Source organism: Triturus cristatus, chromosome 9 (genome assembly GCF_964204655.1).
Source record: "Triturus cristatus chromosome 9, aTriCri1.1, whole genome shotgun sequence".
NCBI classification, from domain to species: Eukaryota; Metazoa; Chordata; class Amphibia; order Caudata; family Salamandridae; genus Triturus; species Triturus cristatus.
Window position 1 is genome coordinate 435,803,123 of NC_140592.1, and position 23,544 is coordinate 435,826,666.

Sequence of the window (23,544 nt, forward strand, 5' to 3'; positions counted from 1 at the left end):
AAAGATAAAATGAGATGTTTAAAGTGATTTTCATGCTTCCAGGGGCCTTAAACACGAGATTTGAGGAATGGGTAAAAGTGAATGAAAATGGCCAATTTACTCACTCTGCGGCCTTAAAAAGTGTTTCTCCTCCACGGGAAGTGAATAAAATACCATTTGGAGGCATTTATAGTTCAATCAAAAACGCCTGTTTTTTGGTGAAAGAGATAACCACCCCCCCTTACGACATGCTTCAGAAACGAAAAAAATGGTCCATTTTCAAATGTTGCATCTTTGAACTACAATTAACATTTTACATGGATAATCACTTTTAGAGATAAAATAAGATGTTTAAAGTGATTTTCAAGCTTCCAGGGACCCTAAACACAAGATTTGAGAAATGGGTAAAAGTGAATGAAAATGGCCAATTTACTCACTCCGCGGCCTTAAAAAGTGTTTCTCCTCCACGGGAAGTGAATTAAGTAACATTTGTAGGCCTTTATTATTCAAGCGAAAACTCCTGATTTTTGGCGAAAGAGATAACCACCCCCCCTTACGACATGCTTCAGAAACTAAAAAAATGGTCCGTTTTCAAATGTTGCCTCTTTGAACTACAATTCACAATTGTACGTGGAAAATCACTTTTAAAGATAAAATGAGATGTTTAAAGTGATTTTCATGCTTCCAGGGGCCTTAAACACGAGATTTGAGGAATGGGTAAAAGTGAATGAAAATGGCCAATTTACTCACTCTGCGGCCTTAAAAAGTGTTTCTCCTCCACAGGAAGTGAATAAAATACCATTTGGAGGCATTTATAGTTCAATCAAAAACGCCTGTTTTTTAGTGAAAGAGATAACCACCCCCCCTTACGACATGCTTCAGAAATGAAAAAAATGTCCATTTTCAAATGTTGCGTCTTTGAACGACAATTCACATTTGTACGTGGAAATTCACGTTTAAAGATAAAATGAGATGTTTAAAGTGATTTTCATGCTTCCAGGGGCCTTTAACACGAGATTTGAGGAATGGGTAAAAGTGAATGAAAATGGCCAATTTACTCACTCTGCGGCCTTAAAAAGTGTTTCTCCTCCACGGGAAGTGAATTAAATAACATTTGTAGGCCTTTATTGTTAAAGCAAAAACGCCCGATTTTTGACGAAAGAGATAACCACCCCCCCCCCTTACGACATGATTCAGAAACTAAAAAAATGGTCCGTTTTCAAATGTTGCCTCTTTGAACTACAATTCACATTTGTACGTGGAAAATCACTTTTAAAGATAAAATGAGATGTTTAAAGTGATTTTCATGCTTCCAGGGGCCTTAAACACGAGATTTGAGGAATGGGTAAAAGTGAATGAAAATGCCCAATTTACTCACTCTGCGGCCTTAAAAAGTGTTTCTCCTCCACGGGAAGTGAATAAAATACCATTTGGAGGCATTTATAGTTCAATCAAAAACGCCTGTTTTTTGGTGAAAGAGATAACCACTCCCCCTTACGACATGCTTCAGAAACGAAAAAAATGGTTCATTTTCAAATGTTGCCTCTTTGAACTACAATTCACAATTGTACGTGGAAAATCACTTTTAAAGATAAAATGAGATGTTTAAAGTGATTTTCATGCTTCCAGGGGCCTTAAACACGAGATTTGAGGAATGGGTAAAAGTGAATGAAAATGGCCAATTTACTCACTCTGCGGCCTTAAAAAGTGTTTCTCCTCCACAGAAAGTGAATTAAATAACATTTGTAGGCCTTTATTGTTAAAGCAAAAACGCCCGATTTTTGACGAAAGAGATAACCATCCCCCCTTACGACATGCTTCAGAGACTAAAAAAATCTTCCGTTTTCAAATGTTGCCTCTTTGAACTACAATTCACATTTGTACGTGGAAAATCACTTTTATAGATAAAATGAGATGTTTAAAGTGATTTTCATGCTTCCAGGGGCCTTAAACACAAGATTTGAGGAATGGGTAAAAGTGAATGAAAATGGCCAATTTACTCATTCTGAGGCCTTAAAAAGTGTTTCTCCTCCACGGGAAGTGAATTAAATAACATTTGTAGGCCTTTATTGTTCAAGCGAAAACGCCCGATTTTTGACGAAAGAGATAAGCACCCCCCCTTACGACATGCTTCAGAAACTAAAAAACTTAAAAATGAACCGTTTTCAAATGTTGCCTCTTTGAACTACAATTCACATTTGTTTGTGGAAAATCTATTTTAAAGATAAAATGAGATGTTTAAGGTGATTTTCATGCTTCCAGGGGCCTTAAACACGAGATTTGAGGAATGGGTAAAAGTGAATGAAAATGGCCAATTTACTCACTCTGCAGCCTTAAAAAGTGTTTCTCCTCCACGGGAAGTGAATTAAGTAATATTTGTAGGCCTTTATTGTTCAAGCGAAAACGCCTGATTTTTGATGAAAGAGATAACCACCCCCCCTTACGACATGCTTCTGAAACTAAAAAAATGGTCCATTTTCAAATGTTGCGTCTTTGAACGGCAATTCACATTTGTACGTGGATAATCACTTTAAGAGATAAAATTAGATGTTTAAAGTGTTTTTCAAGCTTCCAGGGGCCCTAAACACAAGATTTGAGAAATGGGTAAAAGTGAATAAAAATGGCCAATTTAATCACTCTGAGGCCTTAAAAAGTGTTTCTCCTCCACGGGAAGTGAATAAAATACCATTTGGAGGACTTTAGTGTTGAACCAAAAACGCCCATTTTTTGGTGAAAGAGATAACCACCCCCCCCTTACGACATGCTTCAGAAACGAAAAAAATGGTCCATTTTCAAATGTTGCGTCTTTGAACTACAATTAACATTGTACATGGATAATCACTTTTAGAGATAAAATGAGATGTTTAAAGTGATTTTCAAGCTTCCAGGGACCCTAAACACAAGATTTGAGAAATGGGTAAAAGTGAATGAAAATGGCCAATTTACTCACTCCGCGGCCTTAAAAAGTGTTTCTCCTCCACGGGAAGTGAATTAAATAACATTTGTAGGCCTTTATTGTTAAAGCAAAAACGCCCACTTTTTGACGAAAGAGATAACCACCCCCCCTTACGACATGCTTCAGAAACTAAAAAAATGGTCCGTTTTCAAATGTTGCCTCTTTGAACTACAATTCACATTTGTACGTGGAAAATCACTTTTAAAGATAAAATGAGATGTTTAAAGTGATTTTCATGCTTCCAGGGGCCTTAAACACGAGATTTGAGGAATGGGTAAAAGTGAATGAAAATGGCCAATTTACTCACTCTGCGGCCTTAAAAAGTGTTTCTCCTCCACGGGAAGTGAATAAATTACCATTTGGAGGCATTTATAGTTCAATCAAAAACGCCTGTTTTTTGGTGAAAGAGATAACCACCCCCCCTTACGACATGCTTCAGAAACGAAAAAAATGGTCCATTTTCAAATGTTGCGTCTTTGAACGACAATTCACATTTGTACGTGGATAATAACTTTTAGAGATAAAATTAGATGTTTAAAGTGATTTTCAAGCTTCCAGGGGCCCTAAACACAAGATTTGAGAAATGGGTAAAAGTGAATGAAAATGGCCAATTTACTCACTCTGAGGCCTTAAAATGTGTTTCTCCTCCCCGGGAAGTGAATAAAATAACATTTGGAGGCCTTTATTGTTCAATCAAAAACGCCAGTTTTTTGGTGAAAGAGTTAACCACCCCCCTTACGACATGCTTCAGAAACGAAAAAAATGGTTCATTTTCAAATGTTGCGTCTTTGAACTACAATTCAGATTTGTACGTGGATAATCACTTTTAGAGATAAAATTAGATGTTTAAAGTGATTTTCAAGCTTCCAGGGGCCGTAAACACAAGATTTGAGGAATGGGTAAATGTGAATGAAAATGGCCAATTTATGCACTCTGAGGCCTTAAAAAGTTTTTCTCCACCCCAGCAAGTGAATTAAATAACATTTGTAGGCCTTTATTGTTCAATCAAAAACGCCCGAGTTTTTGATGAAAGAGATAACCACCCCCCCTTACGACATGCTTCAGAAATGAAAAAAATGTCCATTTTCAAATGTTGCGTCTTTGAACGACAATTCACATTTGTACGTGGAAAATCACGTTTAAAGATAAAATGAGATGTTTAAAGTGATTTTCATGCTTCCAGGGGCCTTAAACACGAGATTTGAGGAATGGGTAAAAGTGAATGAGAATGGCCAATTTACTCACTCTACGGCCTTAAAAAGTGTTTCTCCTCCACGGGAAGTGAATTAAATAACATTTGTAGGCCTTTATTGTTAAAGCAAAAACGCCCGATTTTTGACGAAAGAGATAACCACCCCCCCTTACGACATGCTTCAGAAACTAAAAAAATGGTCCGTTTTCAAATGTTGCCTCTTTGAACTACAATTCACATTTGTACGTGGAAAATCACTTTTAAAGATAAAATGAGATGTTTAAAGTGATTTTCATGCTTCCAGGGGCCTTAAACACGAGATTTGAGGAATGGGTAAAAGTGAATGAAAATGGCCAATTTACTCACTCTGCGGCCTTAAAAAGTGTTTCTCCTCCACGGGAAGTGAATAAAATACCATTTGGAGGCATTTATAGTTCAATCAAAAACGCCTGTTTTTCGGTGAAAGAGATAACCACCCCCCCTTACGACATGCTTCAGAAACGAAAAAAATGGTCCATTTTCAAATGTTGCGTCTTTGAACGACAATTCACATTTGTACGTGGATAATCACTTTTAGAGATAAAATTAGATGTTTAAAGTGATTTTCAAGCTTCCAGGGGCCCTAAACACAAGATTTGAGAAATGGGTAAAAGTGAATGAAAATGGCCAATTTACTCACTCTGAGGCCTTAAAATGTGTTTCTCCTCCACGGGAAGTGAATAAAATAACATTTGGAGGCCTTTATTGTTCAATCAAAAATGCCAGTTTTTTGGTGAAAGAGTTAACCACCCCCCCTTACGACATGCTTCAGAAACGAAAAAAATGGTTCATTTTCAAATGTTGCGTCTTTGAACTACAATTCAGATTTGTACGTGGATAATCACTTTTAGAGATAAAATTAGATGTTTAAAGTGATTTTCAAGCTTCCAGGGGCCGTAAACACAAGATTTGAGGAATGGGTAAATGTGAATGAAAATGGCCAATTTATGCACTGTGAGGCCTTAAAAGTTTTTCTCCACCCCAGCAAGTGAATTAAATAACATTTGTAGGCCTTTATTGTTCAATCAAAAACGCCCGAGTTTTTGATGAAAGAGATAACCACCCCCCCTTACGACATGCTTCAGAAACTAAAAAAATGGTCCTTTTTCAAAAGTTGCCTCTTTGAACTACAATTCACATTTGTACGTGGAAAATCACTTTTAAAGATAAAATGAGATGTTTAAAGTGATTTTCATGCTTCCAGGGGCCTTAAACACAAGATTTGAGGAATGGGTAAAAGTGAATGAAAATGGCCAATTTACTCATTCTGAGGCCTTAAAAAGTGTTTCTCCTCCACGGGAAGTGAATTAAGTAAAATTTGTAGGCCTTTATTGTTCAAGCGAAAACGCCCGATTTTTGAAGAAAGAGATAACCACCCCCCCTTACGACATGCTTCAGAAACTAAAAAAATGGTCCGTTTTCAAATGTTGCCTCTTTGAACTACAATTCACATTTGTACGTGGAAAATCACTTTTAAAGATAAAATGAGATGTTTAAAGTGATTTTCATGCTTCCAGGGGCCTTAAACACGAGATTTGAGGAATGGGTAAAAGTGAATGAAAATGGCCAATTTACTCACTCTGCGGCCTTAAAAAGTGTTTCTCCTCCACGGGAAGTGAATAAAATACCATTTGGAGGCATTTATAGTTCAATCAAAAACGCCTGTTTTTTTGGTGAAAGAGATAACCACCCCCCCCTTACGACATGCTTCAGAAATGAAAAAAATGGTCCATTTTCAAATGTTGCCTCTTTGAACGACAATTCACATTTGTACGTGGAAAATCACGTTTAAAGATAAAATGAGATGTTTAAAGTGATTTTCATGCTTCCAGGGGCCTTAAACACGAGATTTGAGGAATGGGTAAAAGTGAATGAAAATGGCCAATTTACTCACTCTGCGGCCTTAAAAAGTGTTTCTCCTCCACGGGAAGTGAATAAAATACCATTTGGAGGCATTTATAGTTCAATCAAAAACGCCTGTTTTTTGGTGAAAGAGATAACCACCCCCCCTTACGACATGCTTCAGAAACGAAAAAAATGGTCCACTTTCAAATGTTGCGTCTTTGAACTACAATTAACATTGTACATGGATAATCACTTTTAGAGATAAAATAAGATGTTTAAAGTGATTTTCAAGCTTCCAGGGACCCTAAACACAAGATTTGAGAAATGGGTAAAAGTGAATGAAAATGGCCAATTTACTCACTCCGCGGCCTTAAAAAGTGTTTCTCCTCCACGGGAAGTGAATTAAGTAACATTTGTAGGCCTTTATTGTTCAAGCGAAAACTCCTGATTTTTGGCGAAAGAGATAACCACCCCCCCTTACGACATGCTTCAGAAACTAAAAAAATGGTCCGTTTTCAAATGTTGCCTCTTTGAACTACAATTCACAATTGTACGTGGAAAATCACTTTTAAAGATAAAATGAGATGTTTAAAGTGATTTTCATGCTTCCAGGGGCCTTAAACACGAGATTTGAGGAATGGGTAAAAGTGAATGAAAATGGCCAATTTACTCACTCTGCGGCCTTAAAAAGTGTTTCTCCTCCACATGAAGTGAATAAAATACCATTTGGAGGCATTTATAGTTCAATCAAAAACGCCTGTTTTTTAGTGAAAGAGATAACCACCCCCCCTTACGACATGCTTCAGAAATGAAAAAAATGTCCATTTTCAAATGTTGCGTCTTTGAACGACAATTCACATTTGTACGTGGAAATTCACGTTTAAAGATAAAATGAGATGTTTAAAGTGATTTTCATGCTTCCAGGGGCCTTAAACACGAGATTTGAGGAATGGGTAAAAGTGAATGAAAATGGCCAATTTACTCACTCTGCGGCCTTAAAAAGTGTTTCTCCTCCACGGGAAGGGAATTAAATAACATTTGTAGGCCTTTATTGTTAAAGCAAAAACGCCCGATTTTTGACGAAAGAGATAACCACCCCCCCCTTACGACATGATTCAGAAACTAAAAAAATGGTCCGTTTTCAAATGTTGCCTCTTTGAACTACAATTCACATTTGTACGTGGAAAATCACTTTTAAAGATAAAATGAGATGTTTAAAGTGATTTTCATGCTTCCAGGGGCCTTAAACACGAGATTTGAGGAATGGGTAAAAGTGAATGAAAATGGCCAATTTACTCACTCTGCGGCCTTAAAAAGTGTTTCTCCTCCACGGGAAGTGAATAAAATACCATTTGGAGGCATTTATAGTTCAATCAAAAACGCCTGTTTTTTTGGTGAAAGAGATAACCACCCCCCCTTACGACATGCTTCAGAAATGAAAAAAATGGTCCATTTTCAAATGTTGCCTCTTTGAACGACAATTCACATTTGTACGTGGAAAATCACGTTTAAAGATAAAATGAGATGTTTAAAGTGATTTTCATGCTTCCAGGGGCCTTAAACACGAGATTTGAGGAATGGGTAAAAGTGAATGAAAATGGCCAATTTACTCACTCTGCGGCCTTAAAAAGTGTTTCTCCTCCACGGGAAGTGAATAAAATACCATTTGGAGGCATTTATAGTTCAATCAAAAACGCCTGTTTTTTGGTGAAAGAGATAACCACCCCCCCTTACGACATGCTTCAGAAACGAAAAAAATGGTCCACTTTCAAATGTTGCGTCTTTGAACTACAATTAACATTGTACATGGATAATCACTTTTAGAGATAAAATAAGATGTTTAAAGTGATTTTCAAGCTTCCAGGGACCCTAAACACAAGATTTGAGAAATGGGTAAAAGTGAATGAAAATGGCCAATTTACTCACTCCGCGGCCTTAAAAAGTGTTTCTCCTCCACGGGAAGTGAATTAAGTAACATTTGTAGGCCTTTATTGTTCAAGCGAAAACTCCTGATTTTTGGCGAAAGAGATAACCACCCCCCCTTATGACATGCTTCAGAAACTAAAAAAATGGTCCGTTTTCAAATGTTGCCTCTTTGAACTACAATTCACAATTGTACGTGGAAAATCACTTTTAAAGATAAAATGAGATGTTTAAAGTGATTTTCATGCTTCCAGGGGCCTTAAACACGAGATTTGAGGAATGGGTAAAAGTGAATGAAAATGGCCAATTTACTCACTCTGAGGCCTTAAAATGTGTTTCTCCTCCACGGGAAGTGAATAAAATAACATTTGGATGCCTTTATTGTTCAATCAAAAACGACAGTTTTTTGGTGAAAGAGTTAACCACTCCCCCTTACGACATGCTTCAGAAACGAAAAAAATGGTTCATTTTCAAATGTTGCGTCTTTGAACTACAATTCAGATTTGTACGTGGATAATCACTTTTAGAGATAAAATTAGATGTTTAAAGTGATTTTCAAGCTTCCAGGGGCCGTAAACACAAGATTTGAGGAATGGGTAAATGTGAATGAAAATGGCCAATTTATGCACTCTGAAGCCTTAAAAAGTTTTCCTCCACCCCAGCAAGTGAATTAAATAACATTTGTAGGCCTTTATTGTTCAATCAAAAACGTCCGAGTTTTTGATGAAAGAGATAACCACCCCCCCTTACGACATGCTTCAGAAACTAAAAAAATGGTCCGTTTTCAAATGTTGCCTCTTTGAACGACAATTCACATTTGTACGTGGAAAATCACTTTTAAAGATAAAATGAGATGTTTAAAGTGATTTTCATGCTTCCAGGGGCCTTAAACACGAGATTTGAGGAATGGGTAAAAGTGAATGAAAATGGCCAATTTACTCATTCTGAGGCCTTAAAAAGTGTTTCTCCTCCACGGGAAGTGAATTAAGTAATATTTGTAGGCCTTTATTGTTCAAGCGAAAACTCCTGATTTTTGGCGAAAGAGATAACCACCCCCCTTACGACATGCTTCAGAAACTAAAAAAATTCTCCGTTTTCAAATGTTGCCTCTTTGAACTACAATTCACAATTGTACGTGGAAAATCACTTTTAAAGATAAAATGAGATGTTTAAAGTGATTTTCAAGCTTCCAGGGGCCGTAAACACAAGATTTGAGGAATGGGTAAATGTGAATGAAAATGGCCAATTTATGCACTCTGAGGCCTTAAAAAGTTTTTCTCCACCCCAGCAAGTGAATTAAATAACATTTGTAGGCCTTTATTGTTTAATCAAAAACGCCCGAGTTTTTGATGAAAGAGATAACCACCCCCCCTTACGACATGCTTCAGAAACTAAAAAAATGGTCCTTTTTCAAAAGTTGCCTCTTTGAACTACAATTCACATTTGTACGTGGAAAATCACTTTTAAAGATAAAATGAGATGTTTAAAGTGATTTTCATGCTTCCAGGGGCCTTAAACACAAGATTTGAGGAATGGGTAAAAGTGAATGAAAATGGCCAATTTACTCATTCTGAGGCCTTAAAAAGTGTTTCTCCTCCACGGGAAGTGAATTAAGTAAAATTTGTAGGCCTTTATTGTTCAAGCGAAAACGCCCGATTTTTGAAGAAAGAGATAACCACCCCCCCTTACGACATGCTTCAGAAACTAAAAAAATGGTCCGTTTTCAAATGTTGCCTCTTTGAACTACAATTCACATTTGTACGTGGAAAATCACTTTTAAAGATAAAATGAGATGTTTAAAGTGATTTTCATGCTTCCAGGGGCCTTAAACACGAGATTTGAGGAATGGGTAAAAGTGAATGAAAATGGCCAATTTACTCACTCTGCGGCCTTAAAAAGTGTTTCTCCTCCACGGGAAGTGAATAAAATACCATTTGGAGGCATTTATAGTTCAATCAAAAACGCCTGTTTTTTTGGTGAAAGAGATAACCACCCCCCCCTTACGACATGCTTCAGAAATGAAAAAAATGGTCCATTTTCAAATGTTGCCTCTTTGAACGACAATTCACATTTGTACGTGGAAAATCACGTTTAAAGATAAAATGAGATGTTTAAAGTGATTTTCATGCTTCCAGGGGCCTTAAACACGAGATTTGAGGAATGGGTAAAAGTGAATGAAAATGGCCAATTTACTCACTCTGCGGCCTTAAAAAGTGTTTCTCCTCCACGGGAAGTGAATAAAATACCATTTGGAGGCATTTATAGTTCAATCAAAAACGCCTGTTTTTTGGTGAAAGAGATAACCACCCCCCCTTACGACATGCTTCAGAAACGAAAAAAATGGTCCACTTTCAAATGTTGCGTCTTTGAACTACAATTAACATTGTACATGGATAATCACTTTTAGAGATAAAATAAGATGTTTAAAGTGATTTTCAAGCTTCCAGGGACCCTAAACACAAGATTTGAGAAATGGGTAAAAGTGAATGAAAATGGCCAATTTACTCACTCCGCGGCCTTAAAAAGTGTTTCTCCTCCACGGGAAGTGAATTAAGTAACATTTGTAGGCCTTTATTGTTCAAGCGAAAACTCCTGATTTTTGGCGAAAGAGATAACCACCCCCCCTTACGACATGCTTCAGAAACTAAAAAAATGGTCCGTTTTCAAATGTTGCCTCTTTGAACTACAATTCACAATTGTACGTGGAAAATCACTTTTAAAGATAAAATGAGATGTTTAAAGTGATTTTCATGCTTCCAGGGGCCTTAAACACGAGATTTGAGGAATGGGTAAAAGTGAATGAAAATGGCCAATTTACTCACTCTGCGGCCTTAAAAAGTGTTTCTCCTCCACATGAAGTGAATAAAATACCATTTGGAGGCATTTATAGTTCAATCAAAAACGCCTGTTTTTTAGTGAAAGAGATAACCACCCCCCCTTACGACATGCTTCAGAAATGAAAAAAATGTCCATTTTCAAATGTTGCGTCTTTGAACGACAATTCACATTTGTACGTGGAAATTCACGTTTAAAGATAAAATGAGATGTTTAAAGTGATTTTCATGCTTCCAGGGGCCTTAAACACGAGATTTGAGGAATGGGTAAAAGTGAATGAAAATGGCCAATTTACTCACTCTGCGGCCTTAAAAAGTGTTTCTCCTCCACGGGAAGGGAATTAAATAACATTTGTAGGCCTTTATTGTTAAAGCAAAAACGCCCGATTTTTGACGAAAGAGATAACCACCCCCCCCTTACGACATGATTCAGAAACTAAAAAAATGGTCCGTTTTCAAATGTTGCCTCTTTGAACTACAATTCACATTTGTACGTGGAAAATCACTTTTAAAGATAAAATGAGATGTTTAAAGTGATTTTCATGCTTCCAGGGGCCTTAAACACGAGATTTGAGGAATGGGTAAAAGTGAATGAAAATGGCCAATTTACTCACTCTGCGGCCTTAAAAAGTGTTTCTCCTCCACGGGAAGTGAATAAAATACCATTTGGAGGCATTTATAGTTCAATCAAAAACGCCTGTTTTTTTGGTGAAAGAGATAACCACCCCCCCCTTACGACATGCTTCAGAAATGAAAAAAATGGTCCATTTTCAAATGTTGCCTCTTTGAACGACAATTCACATTTGTACGTGGAAAATCACGTTTAAAGATAAAATGAGATGTTTAAAGTGATTTTCATGCTTCCAGGGGCCTTAAACACGAGATTTGAGGAATGGGTAAAAGTGAATGAAAATGGCCAATTTACTCACTCTGCGGCCTTAAAAAGTGTTTCTCCTCCACGGGAAGTGAATAAAATACCATTTGGAGGCATTTATAGTTCAATCAAAAACGCCTGTTTTTTGGTGAAAGAGATAACCACCCCCCCTTACGACATGCTTCAGAAACGAAAAAAATGGTCCACTTTCAAATGTTGCGTCTTTGAACTACAATTAACATTGTACATGGATAATCACTTTTAGAGATAAAATAAGATGTTTAAAGTGATTTTCAAGCTTCCAGGGACCCTAAACACAAGATTTGAGAAATGGGTAAAAGTGAATGAAAATGGCCAATTTACTCACTCCGCGGCCTTAAAAAGTGTTTCTCCTCCACGGGAAGTGAATTAAGTAACATTTGTAGGCCTTTATTGTTCAAGCGAAAACTCCTGATTTTTGGCGAAAGAGATAACCACCCCCCCTTATGACATGCTTCAGAAACTAAAAAAATGGTCCGTTTTCAAATGTTGCCTCTTTGAACTACAATTCACAATTGTACGTGGAAAATCACTTTTAAAGATAAAATGAGATGTTTAAAGTGATTTTCATGCTTCCAGGGGCCTTAAACACGAGATTTGAGGAATGGGTAAAAGTGAATGAAAATGGCCAATTTACTCACTCTGAGGCCTTAAAATGTGTTTCTCCTCCACGGGAAGTGAATAAAATAACATTTGGATGCCTTTATTGTTCAATCAAAAACGACAGTTTTTTGGTGAAAGAGTTAACCACTCCCCCTTACGACATGCTTCAGAAACGAAAAAAATGGTTCATTTTCAAATGTTGCGTCTTTGAACTACAATTCAGATTTGTACGTGGATAATCACTTTTAGAGATAAAATTAGATGTTTAAAGTGATTTTCAAGCTTCCAGGGGCCGTAAACACAAGATTTGAGGAATGGGTAAATGTGAATGAAAATGGCCAATTTATGCACTCTGAAGCCTTAAAAAGTTTTCCTCCACCCCAGCAAGTGAATTAAATAACATTTGTAGGCCTTTATTGTTCAATCAAAAACGTCCGAGTTTTTGATGAAAGAGATAACCACCCCCCCTTACGACATGCTTCAGAAACTAAAAAAATGGTCCGTTTTCAAATGTTGCCTCTTTGAACGACAATTCACATTTGTACGTGGAAAATCACTTTTAAAGATAAAATGAGATGTTTAAAGTGATTTTCATGCTTCCAGGGGCCTTAAACACAAGATTTGAGGAATGGGTAAAAGTGAATGAAAATGGCCAATTTACTCATTCTGAGGCCTTAAAAAGTGTTTCTCCTCCACGGGAAGTGAATTAAGTAATATTTGTAGGCCTTTATTGTTCAAGCGAAAACTCCTGATTTTTGGCGAAAGAGATAACCACCCCCCTTACGACATGCTTCAGAAACTAAAAAAATTCTCCGTTTTCAAATGTTGCCTCTTTGAACTACAATTCACAATTGTACGTGGAAAATCACTTTTAAAGATAAAATGAGATGTTTAAAGTGATTTTCAAGCTTCCAGGGGCCGTAAACAAAAGATTTGAGGAATGGGTAAATGTGAATGAAAATGGCCAATTTATGCACTCTGAGGCCTTAAAAAGTTTTTCTCCACCCCAGCAAGTGAATTAAATAACATTTGTAGGCCTTTATTGTTTAATCAAAAACGCCCGAGTTTTTGATGAAAGAGATAACCACCCCCCCTTACGACATGCTTCAGAAACTAAAAAAATGGTCCGTTTTCAAAAGTTGCCTCTTTGAACTACAATTCACATTTGTACGTGGAAAATCACTTTTAAAGATAAAATGAGATGTTTAAAGTGATTTTCATGCTTCCAGGGGCCTTAAACACGAGATTTGAGGAATGGGTAAAAGTGAATGAAAATGGCCAATTTACTCACTCTGCGGCCTTAAAAAGTGTTTCTCCTCCACGGGAAGTGAATAAAATACCATTTGGAGGCATTTATAGGTCAATCAAAAACGCCTGTTTTTTTGGTGAAAGAGATAACCACCCCCCCTTACGACATGCTTCAGAAACGAAAAAAATGGTCCATTTTCAAATGTTGCGTCTTTGAACGACAATTCACATTTGTACGTGGATAATCACTTTTAGAGATAAAATTAGATGTTTAAAGTGATTTTCAAGCTTCCAGGGGCCCTAAACACAAGATTTGAGAAATGGGGAAAAGTGAATGAAAATGGCCAATTTACTCACTCTGAGGCCTTAAAAAGTGTTTCTCCTCCACGGGAAGTGAATAAAATAACATTTGGAGGCCTTTATTGTTCAATCAAAAACACCAGTTTTTTGGTGAAAGAGATAACCACCCCCCCTTACGACATGCTTCAGAAACTAAAAAAATGGTCCGTTTTCAAATGTTGCCTCTTTGAACTACAATTCACATTTGTACGTGGAAAATCACTTTTAAAGATAAAATGAGATGTTTAAAGTGATTTTCATGCTTCCAGGGGCCTTAAACACAAGATTTGAGGAATGGGTAAAAGTGAATGAAAATGGCCAATTTACTCATTCTGAGGCCTTAAAAAGTGTTTCTCCTCCACGGGAAGTGAATTAAGTAATATTTGTAGGCCTTTATTGTTCAAGCGAAAACTCCTGATTTTTGGCGAAAGAGATAACCACCCCCCCTTACGACATGCTTCAGAAACTAAAAAAATGGTCCGTTTTCAAATGTTGCCTCTTTGAACTACAATTCACAATTGTACGTGGAAAATCACTTTTAAAGATAAAATGAGATGTTTAAAGTGATTTTCATGCTTCCAGGGGCCTTAAACACGAGATTTGAGGAATGGGTAAAAGTGAATGAAAATGGCCAATTTACTTACTCTGCGGCCTTAAAAAGTGTTTCTCCTCCACGGGAAGTGAATTAAATAACATTTGTAGGCCTTTATTGTTCAAGCGAAAACGCCCGATTTTTGACGAAAGAGATAAGCACCCCCCCTTACGACATGCTTCAGAAACTAAAAAACTTAAAAATGAACCGTTTTCAAATGTTGCCTCTTTGAACTACAATTCACATTTGTTTGTGGAAAATCTATTTTAAAGATAAAATGAGATGTTTAAGGTGATTTTCATGCTTCCAGGGGCCTTAAACACGAGATTTGAGGAATGGGTAAAAGTGAATGAAAATGGCCAATTTACTCACTCTGCAGCCTTAAAAAGGGTTTCTCCTCCACGGGAAGTGAATAAAATACCATTTGGAGGCCTTTATTGTTCAATCAAAAACGCCAGTTTTTTGGTGAAAGAGATAGCCACCCCCCCTTACGACATGCTTCAGAAACGAAAAAAATGGTCCATTTTCAAATGTTGCGTCTTTGAACTACAATTCACATTTGTACGTGGATAATCACTTTTAGAGATAAAATTAGATGTTTAAAGTGATTTTCAAGCTTCCAGGGGCCGTAAACACAAGATTTGAGGAATGGGTAAATGTGAATGAAAATGGCCAATTTATTCACTCTGAGCCCTAAAAAGTTTTTCTCCACCCCAGCAAGTGAATTAAATACCATTTGGAGGCCTTTATTGTTCAATCAAAAACGCCCGTTTTTTGGTGAAAGAGATAGCCACCCCCCCTTACGACATGCTTCAGAAACTAAAAAAATGGTCCGTTTTCAAATGTTGCCTCTTTGAACTACAATTCACATTTGTACGTGGAAAATCACTTTTAAAGATAAAATGAGATGTTTAAAGTGATTTTCATTCTTCCAGGGGCCTTAAACACAAGATTTGAGGAATGGGTAAAAGTGAATGAAAATGGCCAATTTAGTCATTCTGAGGCCTTAAAAAGTGTTTCTCCTCCACGGGAAGTGAATTAAGTAATATTTGTAGGCCTTTATTGTTCAAGCGAAAACGCCTGATTTTTGATGAAAGAGATAACCACCCCCCCTTACGACATGCTTCTGAAACTAAAAAAATGGTCCAGTTTCAAATGTTGCGTCTTTGAACGGCAATTCACATTTGTACGTGGATAATCACTTTAAGAGATAAAATTAGATGTTTAAAGTGTTTTTCAAGCTTCCAGGGGCCCTAAACACAAGATTTGAGAAATGGGTAAAAGTGAATAAAAATGGCCAATTTAATCACTCTGAGGCCTTAAAAAGTGTTTCTCCTCCACGGGAAGTGAATAAAATACCATTTGGAGGACTTTAGTGTTAAACCAAAAACGCCCATTTTTTGGTGAAAGAGATAACCACCCCCCCCTTACGACATGCTTCAGAAACGAAAAAAATGGTCCATTTTCAAATGTTGCGTCTTTGAACTACAATTAACATTGTACATGGATAATCACTTTTAGAGATAAAATGAGATGTTTAAAGTGATTTTCAAGCTTCCAGGGACCCTAAACACAAGATTTGAGAAATGGGTAAAAGTGAATGAAAATGGCCAATTTACTCACTCCGCGGCCTTAAAAAGTGTTTCTCCTCCACGGGAAGTGAATTAAATAACATTTGTAGGCCTTTATTGTTAAAGCAAAAACGCCCGCTTTTTGACGAAAGAGATAACCACCCCCCCTTACGACATGCTTCAGAAACTAAAAAAATGGTCCGTTTTCAAATGTTGCCTCTTTGAACTACAATTCACATTTGTACGTGGAAAATCACTTTTAAAGATAAAATGAGATGTTTAAAGTGATTTTCATGCTTCCAGGGGCCTTAAACACGAGATTTGAGGAATGGGTAAAAGTGAATGAAAATGGCCAATTTACTCACTCTGCGGCCTTAAAAAGTGTTTCTCCTCCACGGGAAGTGAATAAAATACCATTTGGAGGCATTTATAGTTCAATCAAAAACGCCTGTTTTTTGGTGAAAGAGATAACCACTCCCCCTTACGACATGCTTCAGAAACGAAAAAAATGGTTCATTTTCAAATGTTGCCTCTTTGAACTACAATTCACAATTGTACGTGGAAAATCACTTTTAAAGATAAAATGAGATGTTTAAAGTGATTTTCATGCTTCCAGGGGCCTTAAACACGAGATTTGAGGAATGGGTAAAAGTGAATGAAAATGGCCAATTTACTCACTCTGCGGCCTTAAAAAGTGTTTCTCCTCCACAGAAAGTGAATTAAATAACATTTGTAGGCCTTTATTGTTAAAGCAAAAACGCCCGATTTTTGACGAAAGAGATAACCATCCCCCCTTACGACATGCTTCAGAGACTAAAAAAATCTTCCGTTTTCAAATGTTGCCTCTTTGAACTACAATTCACATTTGTACATGGAAAATCACTTTTATAGATAAAATGAGATGTTTAAAGTGATTTTCATGCTTCCAGGGGCCTTAAACACAAGATTTGAGGAATGGGTAAAAGTGAATGAAAATGGCCAATTTACTCATTCTGAGGCCTTAAAAAGTGTTTCTCCTCCACGGGAAGTGAATTAAATAACATTTGTAGGCCTTTATTGTTCAAGCGAAAACGCCCGATTTTTGACGAAAGAGATAAGCACCCCCCCTTACGACATGCTTCAGAAACTAAAAAACTTAAAAATGAACCGTTTTCAAATGTTGCCTCTTTGAACTACAATTCACATTTGTTTGTGGAAAATCTATTTTAAAGATAAAATGAGATGTTTAAGGTGATTTTCATGCTTCCAGGGGCCTTAAACACGAGATTTGAGGAATGGGTAAAAGTGAATGAAAATGGCCAATTTACTCACTCTGCAGCCTTAAAAAGGGTTTCTCCTCCACGGGAAGTGAATAAAATACCATTTGGAGGCCTTTATTGTTCAATCAAAAACGCCAGTTTTTTGGTGAAAGAGATAGCCACCCCCCCTTACGACATGCTTCAGAAACGAAAAAAATGGTCCGTTTTCAAATGTTGCCTCTTTGAACTACAATTCACATTTGTACGTGGAAAATCACTTTTAAAGATAAAATGAGATGTTTAAAGTGATTTTCATTCTTCCAGGGGCCTTAAACACAAGATTTGAGGAATGGGTAAAAGTGAATGAAAATGGCCAATTTACTCATTCTGAGGCCTTAAAAAGTGTTTCTCCTCCACGGGAAGTGAATTAAGTAATATTTGTAGGCCTTTATTGTTCAAGCGAAAACGCCTGATTTTTGATGAAAGAGATAACCACCCCCCCTTACGACATGCTTCTGAAACTAAAAAAATGGTCCATTTTCAAATGTTGCGTCTTTGAACGGCAATTCACATTTGTACGTGGATAATCACTTTAAGAGATAAAATTAGATGTTTAAAGTGTTTTTCAAGCTTCCAGGGGCCCTAAACACAAGATTTGAGAAATGGGTAAAAGTGAATAAAAATGGCCAATTTAATCACTCTGAGGCCTTAAAAAGTGTTTCTCCTCCACGGGAAGTGAATTAAATAACATTTGTAGGCCTTTATTGTTAAAGCAAAAACGCCCGCTTTTTGACGAAAGAGATAACCACCCCCCCTTACGACATGCTTCAGAAACTAAAAAAATGGTCCGTTTTCAAATGTTGCGTCTTTGAACGACAATTCACATTTGTACGTGGAAAATCACGTTTAAAGATAAAATGAGATGTTTAAAGTGATTTTCATGCTTCCAGGTGCCTTAAACACGAGATTTGAGGAATGGGTAAAAGTGAATGAAAATGGCCAATTTACTCACTCTACGGCCTTAAAAAGTGTTTCTCCTCCACGGGAAGTGAATTAAATAACATTTGTAGGCCTTTATTGTTAAAGCAAAAAATGCCCGATTTTTGACGAAAGAGATAACCACCCCCCCTTACGACATGCTTCAGAAACTAAAAAAATGGTCCGTTTTCAAATGTTGCCTCTTTGAACTACAATTCACATTTGTACGTGGAAAATCACTTTTAAAGATAAAATGAGATGTTTAAAGTGATTTTCATGCTTCCAGGGGCCTTAAACACGAGATTTGAGGAATGGGTAAAAGTGAATGAAAATGGCCAATTTACTCACTCTGCGGCCTTAAAAAGTGTTTCTCCTCCACGGGAAGTGAATAAAATACCATTTGGAGGCATTTATAGTTCAATCAAAAACGCCTGTTTTTTGGTGAAAGAGATAACCACCCCCCCTTACGACATGCTTCAGAAACGAAAAAAATGGTCCATTTTCAAATGTTGCGTCTTTGAACGACAATTCACATTTGTACGTGGATAATCACTTTTAGAGATAAAATTAGATGTTTAAAGTGATTTTCAAGCTTCCAGGGGCCCTAAACACAAGATTTGAGAAATGGGTAAAAGTGAATGAAAATGGCCAATTTACTCACTCTGAGGCCTTAAAATGTGTTTCTCCTCCACGGGAAGTGAATAAAATAACATTTGGAGGCCTTTATTGTTCAATCAAAAATGCCAGTTTTTTGGTGAAAGAGTTAACCACCCCCCCTTACGACATGCTTCAGAAACGAAAAAAATGGTTCATTTTCAAATGTTGCGTCTTTGAACTACAATTCAGATTTGTACGTGGATAATCACTTTTAGAGATAAAATTAAATGTTTAAAGTGATTTTCAAGCTTCCAGGGGCCGTAAACACAAGATTTGAGGAATGGGTAAATGTGAATGAAAATGGCCAATTTATGCACTCTGAGGCCTTAAAAGTTTTTCTCCACCCCAGCAAGTGAATTAAATAACATTTGTAGGCCTTTATTGTTCAATCAAAAACGCCCGAGTTTTTGATGAAAGAGATAACCACCCCCCCTTACGACATGCTTCAGAAACTAAAAAAATGGTCCGTTTTCAAATGTTGCCTCTTTGAACTACAATTCACATTTGTACGTGGAAAATCACTTTTAAAGATAAAATGAGATGTTTAAAGTGATTTTCATGCTTCCAGGGGCCTTAAACACAAGATTTGAGGAATGGGTAAAAGTGAATGAAAATGGCCAATTTACTCATTCTGAGGCCTTAAAAAGTGTTTCTCCTCCACGGGAAGTGAATTAAGTAATATTTGTAGGCATTTATTGTTCAAGCGAAAACTCCTGATTTTTGGCGAAAGAGATATCCACCCCCCCTTACGACATGCTTCAGAAACTAAAAAAATGGTCCGTTTTCAAATGTTGCCTCTTTGAACTACAATTCACAATTGTACGTGGAAAATCACTTTTAAAGATAAAATGAGATGTTTAAAGTGATTTTCATGCTTCCAGGGGCCTTAAACACGAGATTTGAGGAATGGGTAAAAGTGAATGAAAATGGCCAATTTACTCACTCTGCGGCCTTAAAAAGTGTTTCTCCTCCACAGGAAGTGAATAAAATACCATTTGGAGGCATTTATAGTTCAATCAAAAACGCCTGTTTTTTAGTGAAAGAGATAACCACCCCCCCTTACGACATGCTTCAGAAATGAAAAAAATGTCCATTTTCAAATGTTGCGTCTTTGAACGACAATTCACATTTGTACGTGGAAAATCACGTTTAAAGATAAAATGAGATGTTTAAAGTGATTTTCATGCTTCCAGGGGCCTTAAACACGAGATTTGAGGAATGGGTAAAAGTGAATGAGAATGGCCAATTTACTCACTCCACGGCCTTAAAAAGTGTTTCTCCTCCACGGGAAGTGAATTAAATAACATTTGTAGGCCTTTATTGTTAAAGCAAAAACGCCCGATTTTTGACGAAAGAGATAACCACCCCCCCTTACGACATGCTTCAGAAACTAAAAAAATGGTCCGTTTTCAAATGTTGCCTCTTTGAACTACAATTCACATTTGTACGTGGAAAATCACTTTTAAAGATAAAATGAGATGTTTAAAGTGATTTTCATGCTTCCAGGGGCCTTAAACACGAGATTTGAGGAATGGGTAAAAGTGAATGAAAATGGCCAATTTACTCACTCTGCGGCCTTAAAAAGTGTTTCTCCTCCACGGGAAGTGAATAAAATACCATTTGGAGGCATTTATAGTTCAATCAAAAACGCCTGTTTTTCGGTGAAAGAGATAACCACCCCCCCTTACGACATGCTTCAGAAACGAAAAAAATGGTCCATTTTCAAATGTTGCGTCTTTGAACGACAATTCACATTTGTACGTGGATAATCACTTTTAGAGATAAAATTAGATGTTTAAAGTGATTTTCAAGCTTCCAGGGGCCCTAAACACAAGATTTGAGAAATGGGTAAAAGTGAATGAAAATGGCCAATTTACTCACTCTAAGGCCTTAAAATGTGTTTCTCCTCCACGGGAAGTGAATAAAATAACATTTGGAGGCCTTTATTGTTCAATCAAAAACGCCAGTTTTTTGGTGAAAGAGTTAACCACCCCCCCTTACGACATGCTTCAGAAACGAAAAAAATGGTTCATTTTCAAATGTTGCGTCTTTGAACTACAATTCAGATTTGTACGTGGATAATCACTTTTAGAGATAAAATTAGATGTTTAAAGTGATTTTCAAGCTTCCAGGGGCCGTAAACACAAGATTTGAGGAATGGGTAAATGTGAATGAAAATGGCCAATTTATGCACTGTGAGGCCTTAAAAGTTTTTCTCCACCCCAGCAAGTGAATTAAATAACATTTGTAGGCCTTTATTGTTCAATCAAAAACGCCCGAGTTTTTGATGAAAGAGATAACCACCCCCCTTACGACATGCTTCAGAAACTAAAAAAATGGTCCTTTTTCAAAAGTTGCCTCTTTGAACTACAATTCACATTTGTACGTGGAAAATCACTTTTAAAGATAAAATGAGATGTTTAAAGTGATTTTCATGCTTCCAGGGGCCTTAAACACAAGATTTGAGGAATGGGTAAAAGTGAATGAAAATGGCCAATTTACTCATTCTGAGGCCTTAAAAAGTGTTTCTCCTCCACGGGAAGTGAATTAAGTAATATTTGTAGGCCTTTATTGTTCAAGCGAAAACGCCCGATTTTTGAAGAAAGAGATAACCACCCCCCCTTACGACATGCTTCAGAAACTAAAAAAATGGTCCGTTTTCAAATGTTGCCTCTTTGAACTACAATTCACATTTGTACGTGGAAAATCACTTTTAAAGATAAAATGAGATGTTTAAAGTGATTTTCATGCTTCCAGGGGCCTTAAACACGAGATTTGAGGAATGGGTAAAAGTGAATGAAAATGGCCAATTTACTCACTCTGCGGCCTTAAAAAGTGTTTCTCCTCCACGGGAAGTGAATAAAATACCATTTGGAGGCATTTATAGTTCAATCAAAAACGCATGTTTTTTTGGTGAAAGAGATAACCACCCCCCCCTTACGACATGCTTCAGAAATGAAAAAAATGGTCCATTTTCAAATGTTGCCTCTTTGAACGACAATTCACATTTGTACGTGGAAAATCACGTTTAAAGATAAAATGAGATGTTTAAAGTGATTTTCATGCTTCCAGGGGCCTTAAACACGAGATTTGAGGAATGGGTAAAAGTGAATGAAAATGGCCAATTTACTCACTCTGCGGCCTTAAAAAGTGTTTCTCCTCCACGGGAAGTGAATAAAATACCATTTGGAGGCATTTATAGTTCAATCAAAAACGCCTGTTTTTTGGTGAAAGAGATAACCACCCCCCCTTACGACATGCTTCAGAAACGAAAAAAATGGTCCACTTTCAAATGTTGCGTCTTTGAACTACAATTAACATTGTACATGGATAATCACTTTTAGAGATAAAATAAGATGTTTAAAGTGATTTTCAAGCTTCCAGGGACCCTAAACACAAGATTTGAGAAATGGGTAAAAGTGAATGAAAATGGCCAATTTACTCACTCCGCGGCCTTAAAAAGTGTTTCTCCTCCACGGGAAGTGAATTAAGTAACATTTGTAGGCCTTTATTGTTCAAGCGAAAACTCCTGTTTTTTGGCGAAAGAGATAACCACCCCCCCTTACGACATGCTTCAGAAACTAAAAAAATGGTCCGTTTTCAAATGTTGCCTCTTTGAACTACAATTCACAATTGTACGTGGAAAATCACTTTTAAAGATAAAATGAGATGTTTAAAGTGATTTTCATGCTTCCAGGGGCCTTAAACACGAGATTTGAGGAATGGGTAAAAGTGAATGAAAATGGCCAATTTACTCACTCTGCGGCCTTAAAAAGTGTTTCTCCTCCACATGAAGTGAATAAAATACCATTTGGAGGCATTTATAGTTCAATCAAATACGCCTGTTTTTTAGTGAAAGAGATAACCACCCCCCCTTACGACATGCTTCAGAAATGAAAAAAATGTCCATTTTCAAATGTTGCGTCTTTGAACGACAATTCACATTTGTACGTGGAAATTCACGTTTAAAGATAAAATGAGATGTTTAAAGTGATTTTCATGCTTCCAGGGGCCTTAAACACGAGATTTGAGGAATGGGTAAAAGTGAATGAAAATGGCCAATTTACTCACTCTGCGGCCTTAAAAAGTGTTTCTCCTCCACGGGAAGTGAATTAAATAACATTTGTAGGCCTTTATTGTTAAAGCAAAAACGCCCGATTTTTGACGAAAGAGATAACCACCCCCCTTACGACATGATTCAGAAACTAAAAAAATGGTCCGTTTTCAAATGTTGCCTCTTTGAACTACAATTCACATTTGTACGTGGAAAATCACTTTTAAAGATAAAATGAGATGTTTAAAGTGATTTTCATGCTTCCAGGGGTCTTAAACACGAGATTTGAGGAATGGGTAAAAGTGAATGAAAATGCCCAATTTACTCACTCTGCGGCCTTAAAAAGTGTTTCTCCTCCACGGGAAGTGAATAAAATACCATTTGGAGGCATTTATAGTTCAATCAAAAACGCCAGTTTTTTGGTGAAAGAGATAACCACCCCCCCTTACGACATGCTTCAGAAACGAAAAAAATGGTCCATTTTCAAATGTTGCGTCTTTGAACGACAATTCACATTTGTACGTGGATAATCACTTTTAGAGATAAAATTAGATGTTTAAAGTGATTTTCAAGCTTCCAGGGG